Below are 16,170 nucleotides of genomic sequence, written 5' to 3' on the forward strand. Positions count from 1 at the left end.
GCAGGAGCAGCACACTTCCTTCCTCAGAGAGCTGCTGATTAGCAAGGTTAATTGTGTACCTGCCAGCAGCAGCCGTGCCTTGCAGGGCACAGGAGCTGACAGCAGCATCCTGGCTGTCCTTGGGTGCCTGAGCACAACCAGCAGCTGCAAGATCCAGCCCTGCCAGGCTGGACTGGGAATTTGACTCAGGCAAGCCAGAAGCAACTGTGGCTTCTTGAACAACCACTGGAAGTCTTCTCCAGTAACACATCTTTCTGCAGGTGCCAGATATTTCTCTCAGAAGCAGAGCAACTGATTTTTTCAGCAAAATAGTTTGCTATCGGATAATAATATTTCTTATCCCAGAATTTCCAAAGGTGGATTGTGATGGTATCAAAAGTATTTTATCTTAAAAGATACAAAGAAGGCATTTGATCTCTTCAGATGAGGATTTTCTCTTTGAAATTCAAAGTAACGTATTTCTTACTTCCATTTACTCTCTATTGTAAACAAATCAAATGTCATTTTGGTATCGAAATCAGATATCACCCAACTGTGGCACTGGCACTAAACTGAATCATCACATTGAGAGAAACCACAAACCAGACCGTGGTGTAGAGAAACATATTCCAGGCTCCAGCTACAGCACCCAGAGCAGGTATTTCATGCTCTGAACACCCCAGAACACACAAATCTGCTGCTGGGCACAAGGGAAAAATTTGGAAAGTTGCAGCCTCTGGGAATGTGGGAATTACAGGGCAAAAGCACCATGGAGAGAGAGAGAAAGAGCAGGGGAATGACTGCTGTATTTGGCCTGGGAGACCTGAAGGACTTGGCTTTGTCGAGGGCGGTTGGTTTTGGTGTGGAGCAGAACCTGCAGCAGAAACAGCTCAGCGGGGGAAGCTGGCTCAGATCCTGGGTGATGGACTGGGCTTGGAAGCTGAATTGGGTTATTTCAGCTTCCTCGTTGTCCCTTGAGCAGACCAGGGCTAGAGCTGGGTGCTGCAGGGGTGTGATGGGGGAGCAGCACATCCCAGCCTGCCAGGGAGCTGAGCTGGCTGAGGGAGAGGGGAAACTGAGCCTTGCTCTCCTCAGGCATGGGAAATGGCTTTTTATCTTACAGAGGCACAGGATCAAGCCAGGTGCTGAGCTTGCAGCCTTGGAGTCACAATTTGCCCATGTCTGTGTGGAGATGAACCTTCTGGGAGTATTTCAAAACATGGGCTGCCCTGCCCAGCTCATGCTGCGGTGTGGACTCAGGCAATGGGACGTGTGTGGTCTGCTCTGACTCCCTGAATTGATGTAGAAACAGCAGGTGCATGCAAAACTCAGACTCTGAATGGCCCAGAAGAGCAGGGCTATGTCACAGCAGCGTTTTTAAAGGCTGCAGTAAAGCCATTTTGACCACTGAGGCCTGAGATCCTTCCCAAGCACAGCCCCATTTGCTGAGCAGAGCTGGTGGGGCTGTGCGGGGCTGACATCCCTCATCAGCAGCATCCCCCTCAGCCTCTGCATTCCAGCTGTGCTTCCATCTGCCACACTGCTGCCACGGAGCCACTGAGCAGAGCAGCCGGGCTGGCAGGGACCTCTGAAGGAGGTTTCCACTCAGCTCACTGCCTAGCACAGCAGAGGGACTCTCTTCTTCCAGATCTCAGCAGCAGCCAGGGCAAGGCAGCATCCAACACAGCTCCTGGAGGAAAAGAAAATTATTTTCCAAAATAAATAGTAGGAAAAGAGCTGTTTGGAAATATCTATTCTTAAGGTATTCTTATAAATAACTTTTTTTTTTTTTTTTTTGGAAGATGGAGGGAAAAGTAGAAGTTGGGTAACTTTACCTAAGCAGCTGGAATGTTACACTGGATCAGCACTGCCATTCAAGATGAAAATCAGCAGCAAGCTCTCCCTTAAAGAAATAAGTAATCCCAAGGCAGAGATAAAATTGGATAATGAATGTCCCATGTGACACTGATAAAGAGCAGGCTGGGACACAGCTGAGCCTCTCTTAGTCCAAGTCAATCCTGTTGCTTTTCTTCTCTGTTTGACATTGACATTTTTTGCAGGCGAGGTGTTGGAGCAGCATCCATAAAGCAGGATTTCTACATGAGCTGGGCTGTGGTTCCTGGCATTGCTGCAGCATGTCCCAGGCCCTGAGAGCTGCAGATTAGCTCTGACATTGCTCATTGCTAGGAGCCCTTCACAGCAGAAACACCAGGAATTTAATATACACACCTCAGTCAACTTACCAAAAGCATTCAAGATGTTTAGGTCATTAAGCAGCAATAGAGAGTAAAATTAAAAAAAAAAAAAAAAGCTTGCACATCATTACTATTAGCTGCTGTCTGCTGTTTCCAAACAAAATGCTGCACAGCAAAGCCAAGGGAGGTGTGAAAAGTGGAGAGGGGAAGGTCATGAAGGGAAGAGCAGAGCCAGGTCTGTCCCTCAGAGCTAGGGCACCTCTGTGACCCCTCCTGCAGCCTCTCTGCTCACTTGCTTACTGTGGGGTGGATTCAGAGCCCAAAGAGCAGACAGAGACCCCAGCCCTCCCAGAGGCAGGAGAAGGGCAGGTTTCCCAATGCTCTGCCACTGCCCCTTCCTCCTGACTGACACAGCCAAAGGTTTTTCTTGAGCACTGGCTTCCAAGTTCATCCCAAAAAAAAGCAGAAGTGGCCTGGAAAAGATGACTCAGGTTGTGTCTAAAGACTCAGGTACAGCAGTGGTAAATACTGGATGTACTCACAGCAGGTACTTCACACAGCCTGACCTCTCCTCCCTGCACCCCAAAAAGCCCCAAGCCCTCTTTGCCTTCACAGCACTGCTGGGTAAGGCTTGAGCAGGCAGCAGAGGCTGTGAGTGGTGAAAACCAGCACACAAACCCTGTCTGGCCACCAAAATGAAACAAAGAAAGCCCCTGCAACATCTGTCCAGGCAAAAGATTTTGCAGTATATCCCACATTGGCATTAACTAGGCTCAAGCAGCTGAGAAAAAGAAAACTTCAGTTTTCCTGAGTGAAAAGGCAGAAATATGTTCTCTTTTTCTAAAAACAAAAACAAAACAAAACAAGACCACAAAAAAAATCGTTTAAACCTTTTAGTTCTCATCCCTTTTTGTAAAATAAAATCTCTGGTTGGCAGATCAAAAGCAAACCATCCTTTAATGGAGAAAATGAAAACTCCCTTAAAACATGTTTCTTTCCTGTAAAATTTCAGTTACACTGGAAAAAAAACCCCTGTGATTCAGGAGAAAAAGGGGTTCTAAAAAAAGTATCATCAATTCTTCCAAGGATGCTTCAAAACTTTGCCACAACCAAGGTAGCTGTGCTGTATTCATAACATCACATTTAGGTGAATTTAGGCAAAAAAGGTGAAATATTATGAAAGCCTTTGAGTAAATAGTCCAGAGCTTCAATTCTAAGCCTGGCCTTGGCAGCACACACCCTGTACAAGTCACTGCCTTTCTCCCCCATTTTCACCCCACAGCAGGAGCCCTGTGGTCCCTGCTCACCCCCCAAACTGCTGTGCAGCCCCACAGTCCCAGAGAGCTGAAGGGTTAACGTGAACATTTGGGTGTTTATTTTGAGTAGAGCACAAAACCCTGACAGGCCATAATTGCAGTGTTGATAAGCAGGGAAGGAATATTTGATGTTTCAAACATCACATGACTAATTGGTGCTGGAGCAGATGTGTGTGTAATTTGGGGATGCTGCAGCCTGTCACAGGCTCGAGCAGCAGGAGGAGGGGGCTCTGTGACCTGTGCTCCTTCCTCCCGTGGTGCACCCCAGCCATGCATCCCCTGACACCACCAGCACAGGCTGTGACCTTCCCCTTAGTGCACTGTCAAGCTGAATGAGCAGAAAAGTGAAGAAATAAACACCCATTTCCATTCTTTGATTTTCTTCTTACATTGGATTCTGCACAGAGCATTATGAACTCCCCAAAAAAATGCTGATGTTTTTCAGTCATTGGGCAAGAGAGCACTGAGAGAATCCTCAGAGGATGCCCTGGGCTGTGGAGACAGGTTTCTATAGCAGTAAAACACACCCTCATTTTCACATTCAGCACAGTGAATTTTCTGGTTTTGAGCTAAAGATGATAGCCAGGGATGTTAGTGGTCCCTATAGCAAAGAGCTCCAGGAACACCACGAAGCCCAGAGGGTCAGACCCTGGTGCCACTGCCAGCCCTTCTGCACCTTTCACAGTGGGCTGGCTCAAGTCAGAGTGGAACTTCATGGTCCCTTTTGCCCTTCAACACCTTGGGATATCTTTCCACACTCATCCAGTTGGGATGTAAAGTGAGTTTAGGTATTTATTTAGAAAGGGGTGAGTATTTAATTGCTTGGAGTCTTCTTGTTATCTTCCCTTTCTCTCTCTTTGTCTCTCCAGTTTTCCCCCTCCAACTCTCCTTGGGAAAGGTCTCCCAGCTTTCAGAAGGGATATGAATTTCACAGGTTGCTCTATGATACATTGCTTTAGAATCACTTTTTCCCTCTGTAGTCCAGAGGGAATTATGAACTATATTTAAACCAAAACTTGGTGTGATAAGAGCTTTTAATTACTACGTACAATGTGTGCACCAGGGTATGGAGTTTGACTCTTTTAAAGTCTCTTTAAGGAAGAATTAACATATCTGTAACTGCTCATGAGCAAAAAAAAAAAACCTGACATTCACTGGTGGGAGCTATTTGCCACATGAAAGGCAAAGAGAGGTCTGTAACTGCTCATGAGCAAAAAAAAAATCCCTGACATTCACTGGTGGGAGCTATTTGCCACATGAAAGGCAAAGAGAGTGCAAAAGAGAGAGTGTAAGGGATGAGCATCTGACCCAACCCAAGCTGGGATGGGGCCAGTGAGTTCCCACAAAAAGCCCAATATTCACCACAGCTTAGTTGTTGATGCCAGAGCCCCCCAGCACTGACCAGAGAGCCCAGTTCTGAGATAGAATTCAGAAGGAGTTTATAATTCTCCTCCATTTGCAAATGTGAGTCTGTTCACACCATCCCAACCCAAGGGGAGATGGAGAGAATGAGGCCAGCACTGGGGCACTACCCCAGTGTCACAGACACTTTCTCTAGGACAATCCATTAGCACTTCCATCCCCCTGCAGCTCCCCATTCTTCACAAAAACCTTTGGTGTCACACAGGGACAGAGTTCCTCCCTATTCCCAGAGCTGCCACACAGCTCCCCCAGGACCAAAACCTCCCAGCAGCTGGATGCAGCCAAAACCAAAGGGCACTGACAGACAGGTTGTGACCCACAAATTAACAGGCAGATTTGGCATCACAAGAACCTCTGGAGTGCCTGAGCACCCCCAGGCTGGCTGGGACATCCTTACCTAGAGCCTTCAGCAGTGCTGATGGACTCAAACCAAGAGCCTAGAGCTACAAAACTTTATTAAGGAATTCATCTGCCCTGATGTGTTGTCAGAAGACCTTTTCCTCCAGCAGCCCTTTATCTCCAGCAGCCACAGCAGAGCACCACAAAGAGCACCAGGTGAAGCTCACTCAGAGCTCCAAACTCACTTCCCCCTGTCAGGAATGCGGTGGGTACCTGAGGAGCACCCCTGAGAACAGCAAACAAGGCACACGTGGCTGAAAACATCTAAACGTGGGGGTCATGATTTCACCTCTTGCATTTTGCAAAGCTTGCTCTTTTACTGTAATGATGTTTTGGCTACAAACTGCAGAAGAGGGAAATGATTACGGGTTTTGCTATCTCTTAGAATTCAGCACAAGAGCCACAGAGCAGCTGTGGCTGAAATGATGAAGTATTTATATTGCTGTTTTTCCATCACAGGTGTTTCCTGGCATAAAAAAAGATTCCCTTGCACTGCAGTAATGTGTAAGTGTACACTGATCAGAGCTACTGGCACCTGATCTCACAGCCAAGGGGAAAAACAACTTGCAGGTCATTTTCTATCCATATATTTATAAGCTCACCAGAGTTATGTATATGATTGTTGTTTCTATGCCTCATGCAAACAGCAAGAAGGGTTTATTCCCCAAATTATTTTCCATCATGATATTTTCACCAGTGACTTGCTGTGAGGTAAATCTGGATGTCTTTACATAGATTTAGGGAGGAAGAAGGAATTTTTACTGTTTTCTTTTGGGGGGAGGCAGGGGAATACATGGTGTGCTGTACTTGACACTTTTTTTTTCCAAGGGAAAACAGTAAATTTTTGTAGGAACCATTCTGGAGTAAATCCACTGTGACTGAAGGTGAGATAATTTACCACTTAATTTAAAATCCACTAATATTGATTTCTGAAGGCTTTTCCTCACCCAGGGCTGCAAATCAGGTAAAACACTGTCAGGGCCTAGTCCTGACCTAATTCATTGAAGTTTGTGCAAACTAAGCTAAAAACTGAGCTCATGATGGTTTAGAAAAAGCCTAGACTGGAAGCACAAAACAAGCATCTTGAAAGCAAAATGAGGTTTAACTACAGCTGATGATCCAACTTTCAAGCAGATAAATTACTTTGCAAAAAGACTGGTACAGCCAAGCCCCTTTTCATTTACAGAAAGCTAACTCAATCAGTTCCTATTCTTTTTAGATAGATCTGCTGGGTGTAAATGAATGTGTATAATATGTGGACCATTTATTTCCAAGAACATTGCAGTGAAAGTTTCTTTATGGATTTGCTGCAAAATCCTAAGTAAAGAAAAAAAATCAATAGAAAGTATCCACCTTTCTTAAAAAGAAAAGTCATTTTTCACCCCAAAGTTCAATTCATTTTGCTCTGGCACTTCCTGACTTTGATTAAGAACCTTTCAATGTTTGTGCAGGGGCTTTCCTCCAACCTCTCTGGAAGAAGTTTTAAGTTCTTAAGCCACAGGGGTGTCTACAGAATTGGAGAGGCTTTGATGGGGTGTGGGGAGAAATCACAAAGCTGAAAACCATCTCTGCAGGTGAAGGTGGCAGTTGTTTTATTGCTCTTAACTGGGGCTGGCTGCGTCCATGAGTGCTGCCTGCATTGCAGGGTCAGCTCCAGAGGCTGCACTGCCCCCAGTATGACCAGCACACCTTTGGTTTGTCAGACTGAGGAGGATGGACCAGCCCAGTCCAGCCTGTGGTCACCAGATCCCTCTGAGCTTGCCTGCAGCACCCTGACTTTGAGACATTGTCTGAGGCTTGGAGGCTTTGAGAGCATGGCAGAACTCATCCTTGAAGCATTGGTGCAAATCCTGAGGCAATGAGCTCAACAAGGGTCTTGGGAGCAGAGCAATCCACTTGTCTCACTTACTTAAATGCTTTGCCTTGATTTGGCAGAGGAAAGAGGCCCCAAAGGTTTTGGCAGCATCTGTCACAACAGCACTGGGCAGCACGTCTGCTGTTGCAGATCTAAGCATGAGTCAGTCACTGGTGCTTTGCTAGGAGGGTGGGCACCAGCAGAAAGCAAGAGGCTGTGCCAGCTCCTTTTCCTCTCTCTCAAGGACTAGCTTGGCTCAAACACCATCATTAGCTAGCAAAGTGGAGGGTTTTCATCACCTGGCAGCTGTAAGGAGGTGGTTGTGCTCACTGGGAAATAAGGCATGGGATGAGTGGGTTTGTGTTTCTGGGAGCTGCTCGTTCCCCTGTACATTCCCCCAGGCACAGCACAGCCCCTCACAAGGGCTGGGCTATGAAGGGGCCAGACCTTGTACAGAGAGCAATGCTCTGCCTGGGTGCTGGGGTGTGTCTGCAGGACAAGGGAAGCCAAGAGTGAGAGTACCAAACAGATCCTGTGCTGGTAGTGAGCCCGATGTTATCCTGTGTCTGTGTGCAGAGGGAATGGAAAATGTCAGGCAAATGCAAAGGCACCTGCACCTTCACCCCATCCAAATTCAAGGGATGGCAGATGAAGCAGGTGTCTACACATGCAACATGCTTTGTAGAACCTGTCTCTTCTAAAAATGCTTCCTTTTTTTTTCCCAAAGAAAGACACAAATAACTTCATGATGAATAAATATTTGGAGAGAAATATTTTCCTTAATTTCTTGAGATTTTCTTGACTAGAAAAAAATCCACAAACTCATTATTGAAAAGAATACGTCTTACCTTTGATAAAACCCTTTTCATTCTCTTTTTCTGGTGTTAAATAGAAGGTCAGAAGAGAAGCACAAAGGAGCAAAGGATCCCCTGAGATAATTTTCAAACCCAAATATAAGACTTGAGACACTCTAGACATTGTCAATATGGAAGTCAGTTGTCCACAAATAATATCATGTAACTAATTAAACATTGTTCCTCTGCTGTTATAAATGAAGATATAATTGTGGTTTTTAGTAACAAGTGTCTGCTATCTGATGGTTTTAGCTATCTCTGGGGTTGGGGAGCATAGATGTCTCAGATTAATTATCAACCAGCTTGCAGATTAATGTGGGAAAATGTCTACCCTGGCCTTAAAAATGTCTGACTACTTTACATTAATTGGCAGTCAATTAAATTGTGGTAAAAAGTGCCCAGAGTGGACACACTCAAAGGAAAAGAATTCACTCTGTGTGCTGTGTATGTTAATTTAAAATCACTATAACAGCCATTTCAAAGTAAATTCTCTCCCAGTGTGACCAAGGATTAATCTTCATTCGCATTTCAAGGGGGATAAGTGCTCTGCTGTTAAATAAAGCCATTTTTCACTTTCCCAAGCTAAAGCAAGAGCTATGACCTTTCTGTCAGAATATGTACCACATTTGGGGGTTTTTAAGTGACCAGTCTTTGAAGTTCCCCTCTGGAGACTCCCCATCAGACCTTGTGATGTTACTGGAAAACCCTACACGGAGTGTGGATTTCCCCTCATCCCCTCCTTACCTGTGGAAGGCAGGTGAGTTACTCAGGGTTAGGGAGGAAACTCTCTCCTCTTTGATGAGAGGGCTCCTGTGAACTGAGCACCAAGAGTTCATTTTTCCCATCCTGCTCAGAAAATCAAAGAGCCCAGCAAATAAAGTGTGAAATAAGAATTAAGAGCCAAACAGGGGACTGTATGTATTTTATTGCAAGGATTTTCATAGGGACATTAAGGGTTGTGCTTCATTGCAAACTGTTATTATGAACAATATATGAATTTCTTTTAGACCATTTTCTTCTTTCTTTACCTCAAAAAAGAGAGGTATTAACAATGCTCTCAGCTATTAGGGAGTCACTTTGTGCTGTCTGAAATTAATGTAAATTGAAATCAGAGCCTCAGGTGCTGAGGTGAAATTTGAAGTTTTCTGTGATGTGAAGAAAAGAAAGCTGAAAATCTCAAGGATACTCATCGAAATGGGCCATTTTATCTGCATGGCTTTTCTATTTTCAGAAGGCAGCAGAGGTGAGATTATCACAGCAGCTAAGAGAAGAAACAGAAGCTTCATTGAGCTGGCACATCTAGATAAATTAAATCCGGTAGTGAGATGTAAATGAATAAAGAAGACAGCAGAGATGGAGGGGGAGAAGTTGTTTCTCTCCTTCCTGCCCCTGAATCCCCATCTCCTGCTTTGACAGGCAGTCCAGGCTAAATGGCTACAAGAATCACAGAATGGTGTGGGTTAGAAGGGACCTTAAAGATTATTTATTTACAATCCCTCAACCATGGCACCCACTAAATCGGGTTCCTCAGGGCCCTGTTCAGCCTGGCCTTGAACACTGGGGTGCCATGCTTGTATTTCGTGGCAGCTCACACCCTCTGTCCTGCAGGAAAAGCCCTGGTTCTGTCCATCTTTACTGATGTGGTCACACCAGACCGTGCTGGAATGCCTGAAGCGTGTCCTTGAACGTGCAGCAAAGAGGTTCATAAATGAGACTGAGATTCCTCCCCAGGAGCAACACAGGCAAGCTCCATCACACTTAGATACTTCTGCCTTTTAATTAATGCTAATAGGTTAGTTCTGGTCTGGAGCAGCCTGCCTCACCTACACGGACCAGCTGCTGGCAGCCCTTGAAAACCCCCTGGCAGAGCAGCACTGGCTGCACTCCTTCTTCCAGATGCTCACTGGATCCAAGAAAGCGAAAAATATAAATTAAAAGGTCACTTTTCCACATGGACAACGGCTGTCCTTGCCAAGAGGGTCTTCCATCAGCTCAAATGAGGAAAATGGAGAGAGGAGCTGAAGTACAGAGCTCCAAGGGGAAATGCTCCTCACTTCCAAAGAACTTTCTGTCTGCCTCTCTTTCCCACATGCAGAATTAATTTAAACATACCATGTGATTGTAAAACACAATATATAAAAAACAGTCAGCAGTTTAAATAGTGCAAATGTAATATAAGCTTTGGGGACAGAGGAAAATATGTGGCAGTCTGAGTTTTCTGAGTAGAAAACAGACCTTTCCAGAGGATAATCTCTATTAGATTGAGGAGGGATGTTAAATTGCCAGTGCTAAGCAATTTTCTGATCTGAGGCATAGGAGGTTTATAACAGCCCCATGTGCTTTGGTTTAGATCATTTGGTCTGTTTTGCTAGCAAATATCACCATGTGCTGAGCAGCTAATTTTCAGCAAACCTTGGTAGAGCCATCAGGGAACCAGGTTTGTTCTTTGCTTTAACTTCATCAAAACACTTTCATTCTTTCTTTTTTTCCTTTCTTCTTTCTTTTTTTTTTTTTTTTTGACTGAAGCACAGCAAATACTCTGATAATACTCTGATGCCAATCTGAAGAAACAATCTTGCACAGCAAACACAAGCTCCAGTCCTGTGCCAGGTCCCCCTTGGCAGGTGCTTTGGAGGAGTCATGATGACACATCAATCATTTCCAGCTCCCATGGTGCCTCCTCAACATCTTCCTCAGTTCCTTGATATACAGAGCTTGGAGAGGAATAAACCCAGCATTATTATTGCTGGCTTTCCAACCTGCAGCTTCACAGCCACTTATCCTTTGCTCCCATGGGCTGTAATTTGCCTTGTGTTAATTTCTGGGCCCCAGCCCAGCTCCTGGGGAAAGTTCACAGCATGCCAAGGTCGCTCCAGCCCTCAGCATCCAGCACGGAGGAAAAAAGGAGGAAAGGCTCACTTTTCTGTGGATGTAATCACATTTCTGACACATCCAAGTTATTCATTTGATTGGAACAGGGCAATCAACCCAGCTGTGCCGTGTCTGTTGTTTCAGGAGATTCTCCTCCTCCTGCTGCAATATTTCAGAGAGCCTGTGACCATGAGTGGATTTGTCCAAATCCCTGGCTCTGGCTGCTGCCCACGATCCCACCCAGCCTCTCTGAACCTGGCTCACTTGGCAGAATTCAGACAAACAACAGGGCATGGCTGTGCTGTGCCTAATTGATAGTAATGTTAAAAGACTGATTGTAATTTGAATGCTAATTAAGGAAGATAGTTATTGATTTTAATGGGAGACAGAGCAGGCTCTTGCACATCTACCACATAATGAGGAAGTACTGGGGCTGCTGTCAGTGCTGAGGAAACAACCACAATAATAATGTGCTGAGAAAAATGCAGCTTCCTCTTGATAAAACTTTAACAGCAGCAAGAACGGCACTAAAAAAGAAAGGATTTCTGTTCCCAGCCCTGGGAAGTTAACTCATTTCTTTCTGTATATTTTACTATAGTTATAACACCACTTATAAACCCCAGTAAACACAAATATGGATGTTATGAGGCCACCCACTACTAAGTTATGGACAACTGGAGCTTTTAAGATGCATGTGTAAAATGTCATTCTGTCCCCACTCAGACCATTCAAAATTCTCAAATTTTTTGTACAAAATTTTGATTTCAAAATTCTTTACTTTTAGTAGGTTTGGTGTGATCTGAGGTCAGCACATGGTCCATGATTTCAGGCAAATTTAGAGAGAACATTATTTTACAGTGACATTTGGAATTAAGTATGTAGTTTACAAATGTCTTTCCCCAAAATTCAACACCATGAGATTTTTCCTGTCATTTTTACTTCTCCCAATTCATCTCTGATTTATTGCTCCTTTTTTTAATAGCAGAGTGGGAGAGGAATGGCATGTTCAAATTCCACTCTATCAAGGTCCTCACAAATAAATAAGAGCTCAAAAATCCATAAAATTTGCCATTGTCTTTCAGCTACAAAATCCATGTCCCATGCCAAGAATTACCACAACAATAAAAACTTCTCCATCTTTATTGCCACAGAGCATATGATTCATTGCAAAGCTTCCCAGGAATATTTGTATTTATGCACATGACTCCATGTTGACCAGAGAGGGTGGAAAAATCTCCAAGCCCCCTCTTTGGCCAAATTGGATTTCACAGTTGAATCCTTGAGATTATATTTCGATTTTCAATGCTGGTGCTGGCATTTTTATGACAGTGGCTCTGGCTTATTAACAGAGCACGTTGAAACCAGCTTGGTGATTTTCCCCTTCTTCTTTTCACTCTGTTATACCAAAGAACATTTATTACTTTTTGATAAAAGATGCACACCCCTCCCTTAGGAGAGGGGCACTGAAGCAGGATGAGATGGCTCCTGCCTTTGTCACTGTCTCCAGAGTAACTGGGGAAGGGCAGGAACTGGAGTGTAATCATTCAATAGAGTGACAAAATACAGGGCTGAAGGAAAAAAGCTTAGATTAAATATTTCTTCGGTGTCCCTTATGTCTTCATCTATTTCTCAAAAGGCATTATGTGCAAAGCAGAAAATGGTATTACTTTTTTGTGTTAATAGCAGAGATGAATCATCTAATGCCATTCAACAGTTGGAACTAATATCAAGATTCAGGTTTCACAGCTGCCTGTAAGAGAGACTAGAAAAAGTTGCACAGATCAAAAGATGTTCATGTTTTGGGGAAGGTCCCTCTCCAGTCCCTCAGTCTGTGACTTCCTCTGATCTTGGAAACTGAAGCTCTCACTTTAAAGCCTTCCAATTTAATTCTTCTCCTGAATGCTAAACATCCAGAGAGAGCATTTTCAGCACATGCAAGGAGGGCAGTTTGGGCTTGCTGCCATATAGTCAGTCTCCAAAACCCCAATAAAACCTTTAGGAGGATGGTGACAGGATCCTTGAGGGTGCCCAGAGCAGCTTGTCAGGCCAGCAGCAATCTCCTGGCATCACCATGAAAGCTCCAAAGAGCCCAATGGCTGCTAAGGGTGGAGCCCACCTGCCCAGCCTGCCAAGGAGTCACTAGCCAGGGACCACCTCCCACAGCCCACCAGCCCCAGGGACCTGGCAGGGTCTCCATGCACCTCTGGGACATTTGGAGGATGTCTGGGGTGAAAAGTGGCTTTGGAACAAGGCATAAGTACATCTACAGATAATGTCAGATTGTTTCCAAAGATCTGTGCTTTTTGGGAGGTGCACTCAGGGTTAGAGACTGAGTGCATGGATGGTTCTCTCTCACCTAGAGGCTGCCTGGCCTCCACAATCCCTGAACAACCACATGAAGTGGCACCAATTTGTTGGTCTAATAAACGAGCCCATGGAGAAGAGAGAAGCAGGAGCTGCTCCACGTGAGGTTCAGCTGCTCCTGCTGCAGAGGGGGCACTCCAGCTACAAACTGCCACAGCCATCTGTGTTTCATCCACCTGCAAAACCAGTCAGCTTTTTTGGAAAAAGCCTGGATGTGAGTCCACGAGGACATTGTGACTAATCATGAGAGGGGAAATGGAAGAGCACTCAAAAGGGATACGAGTAGTAGCATCTCCAGAGCAGAGGAATTAATTGCTTGCATCCCAATTCTCTGCAAGCTGTGGAAGTCAGTGTGAGGGAAGGATGCCCACATCCCACAGAAGGAAGGTGTGTAAAGCCAGGGTCACCTTTCACAGCAAAACTTCATAGAAATTAGACGACAGGCCAACCGTGCTAAGAGTTTCTCCACATCAGAGGTTTTGAATTGCGGCAGAATAATTCCAGCATCTGTAATTAGCGCTTCCATTAAATCCTCATTGCTCTCATATTAATTTCAGGAGTTTGGAACTGTCAGGAGCATTATTAAGGGATGCTATCCTTGTCAGGAGCTGCAAATAAAATTTGAGCCTCTGATTAAAAGTTTAGGGCAGCCCTCATTATTTCCTGCATCAGAAGAGCAGTTTTGGGCTACCCTTTCAGTCAGTACTGCTTCGTTACGGAGGGTCTCCAATTATTTCTGCCTTGGAGCTATTAAAAAAAAAAGACAATTTGTTTTTCACATGCTTCTTGGTGCAGCCAAATACAAAAATTCCCATTTGTTTTCAGAGCTGGAAGGACACAGTGGCACTGGGAAGGTTCTGGGAGAAGTCGCTCTTGAGTTTTCCAAATTACCTGCCTTGACCAATGAAGGCACTGTGAAGTACAAATCCCACATGAATGGGGATTAACTGCCCCTCTCATTAAGAGCCACATCCAGGATGTGGCATCCAGGAAACACACAATAGACTGGGGGCAAACACATCAGGGACATGTGTTTCCATGGGATTCAGTGCAATTATTTTGGCTTTAAAAACAGCCCCAACTTCCTGACTCTGGATCCAGCCATGCCCCCAGCACACCCCCAGCCACAGGCACTTGGGATTGGGGCTGTGGGTTTTGGATGGGGACAGGCATCATGTGGAAAATCAGATATGTGAAATTTCTTATGGAAAACCTGGCCACCCTGTGCTATAAGTCTGCACTGCCTGTGTGCTGTTTGCATACACTGAAAATCAGGTGTACAGGCTGAAGGCAAGGCAGGCTGGGCTGGTGCCAGAGCTGGGCTGCTCTGGGCCTGAAATCAGGGCTCAGGGCTGTGCACTAGAGCAGCTACATGGTCTTCAGCCAAATATTTGTCAGGAAACAAAAATTTGGATGAACTTAAGCTCATTACAATCTCCTGTCAAACTTGTGTAATTGTTAACATTGGAAATGGAAGTTTGAAAAGTCAAGATGCCTGATTTGAGAAATTACAAACAAAGATTTTACTCCAGGAGGATGTTTTGGTTTGGAATTTATGCATTAGTTCTTTAATACAAACTCTTTCAATTAAAATATCCCCATGTATTTGGGGAGGGTTGAAAAACATTTACTAAACCTGATTTTTCCATGCATACCAGACAGTTGACAGCATTTTTTTTTTCTTCATGGGCAGTAAATAAAGAAACTGACTCAATCCAGTGAGCTGCAGATGCTTTTTACTTTGTCTGAAGCTGAACATCACTGAAGACCGAGTTCTGTATTCCCCTGGTTACTTTTTAATTACATTGCAATAAAATTGCACGGAATCTAATTTTGCCAGACAAAACCCAGGGACTCAGTGGAAGGTGATGGGGGTCCAGCTATTTCACACACTAATTACACCAGCACCAGTCCTGAAATACTGTGCTATTTTTATTCATTCATGAAAAAAAAAAAAGCTCTCTCATCTAGATCTGAGTGGCTGCTATTTCATTCTCAAAAATAGTCAATGCACTCTTCATTTCCCAAAAAACAGCTGCCCTCTTCTGTTTCCAGGGAATATTACTACCTTTCAAAATCCTAATGGGCGTGCTGTTGAAATCAAAATAAAATGCCATCACTCTGCCTGCCTCGAAACAACAACCCAATCTCAATAAAGCGATGCCACCTTTCTTAAAACCTCTGAAAAGGTGGCAACATTAAATAGGAGCTTAAAATATGGGTCTAAGGGGGGAGCTGCTCGGGGTTTCTAAAAGTATGTCTGCAGTGCCATCAGGAGGTGTGAGCACAGCATAGGAGGGCTGGGCTGAGCTGAGGCCAGGCAGGGTGAGGCACTACAGCCACCAGGACAGACGGACACCGGGGCGTGGGTGTGGGGAGAGGCATCCCACGTGCCCCTTTCCAGGGACAGCAGCATCCTGAGAGCTCCAGGCACCTGTAAGAGTGACCAGAAGGTGTTGCCACCTCTGTTGCACCTCCAGAGCCTCGACCCCGCTGGGGACTGATGGGAATTCTGCATCCTGGAGGCTCAAACAGATGGAAACATGCAGTCTTCTAAGGAACTGCAAGACTTTGGTATTTTATTTTTTTCTCTTAATTTTCTCGAAGCCAGTTAGAAAAACCACAGCCTGAATCTGCAGTGGGTGAGGACACCACAGCCAAGCTGCTGGACCTGCAGGGAGGTGGCAAAATTGGAGCCTGAGAAGGTGGATACCAACTAATGTGAGGTATTTTTGAAGTATGAATTACTGTGACCCATTTCCACCAAAACTGACCTCAGTTCTCTATTGTTCTCACTTTCCCAGTTACCAAAGGCATCCCTCCAGGTAATAAAGATTAAATGCTTGTTAGAGAATTTCAGGAGGGTGACTTGTCCCCTCACATGACCATTGCTCACTCATCTCCTCAGCCCCCAT

At 44.8% G+C, this 16,170-nt stretch overlaps 1 protein-coding gene across 1 annotated transcript in view; it reads right to left on the reverse strand.

Moving 5' to 3' along the window:
- Positions 1–1,518: 1,518 nt before the first annotated feature.
- The window catches only part of ZMAT3 (zinc finger matrin-type 3), a 35,716-nt gene continuing 21,064 nt past the window's right edge, over positions 1,519–16,170 (reverse strand). Inside the window, exon 7 of the mRNA XM_039713433.1 lies at positions 1,519–1,669. The gene's annotated coding sequence lies outside the window, so the exon portion shown is untranslated. The remainder of the gene's footprint in view (positions 1,670–16,170) is intronic.

The sequence above is a fragment of the Passer montanus genome, unplaced genomic scaffold (genome assembly GCF_014805655.1).
Source record: "Passer montanus isolate IOZ18808 unplaced genomic scaffold, ASM1480565v1 scaffold29, whole genome shotgun sequence".
Taxonomy (NCBI): domain Eukaryota; kingdom Metazoa; phylum Chordata; class Aves; order Passeriformes; family Passeridae; genus Passer; species Passer montanus.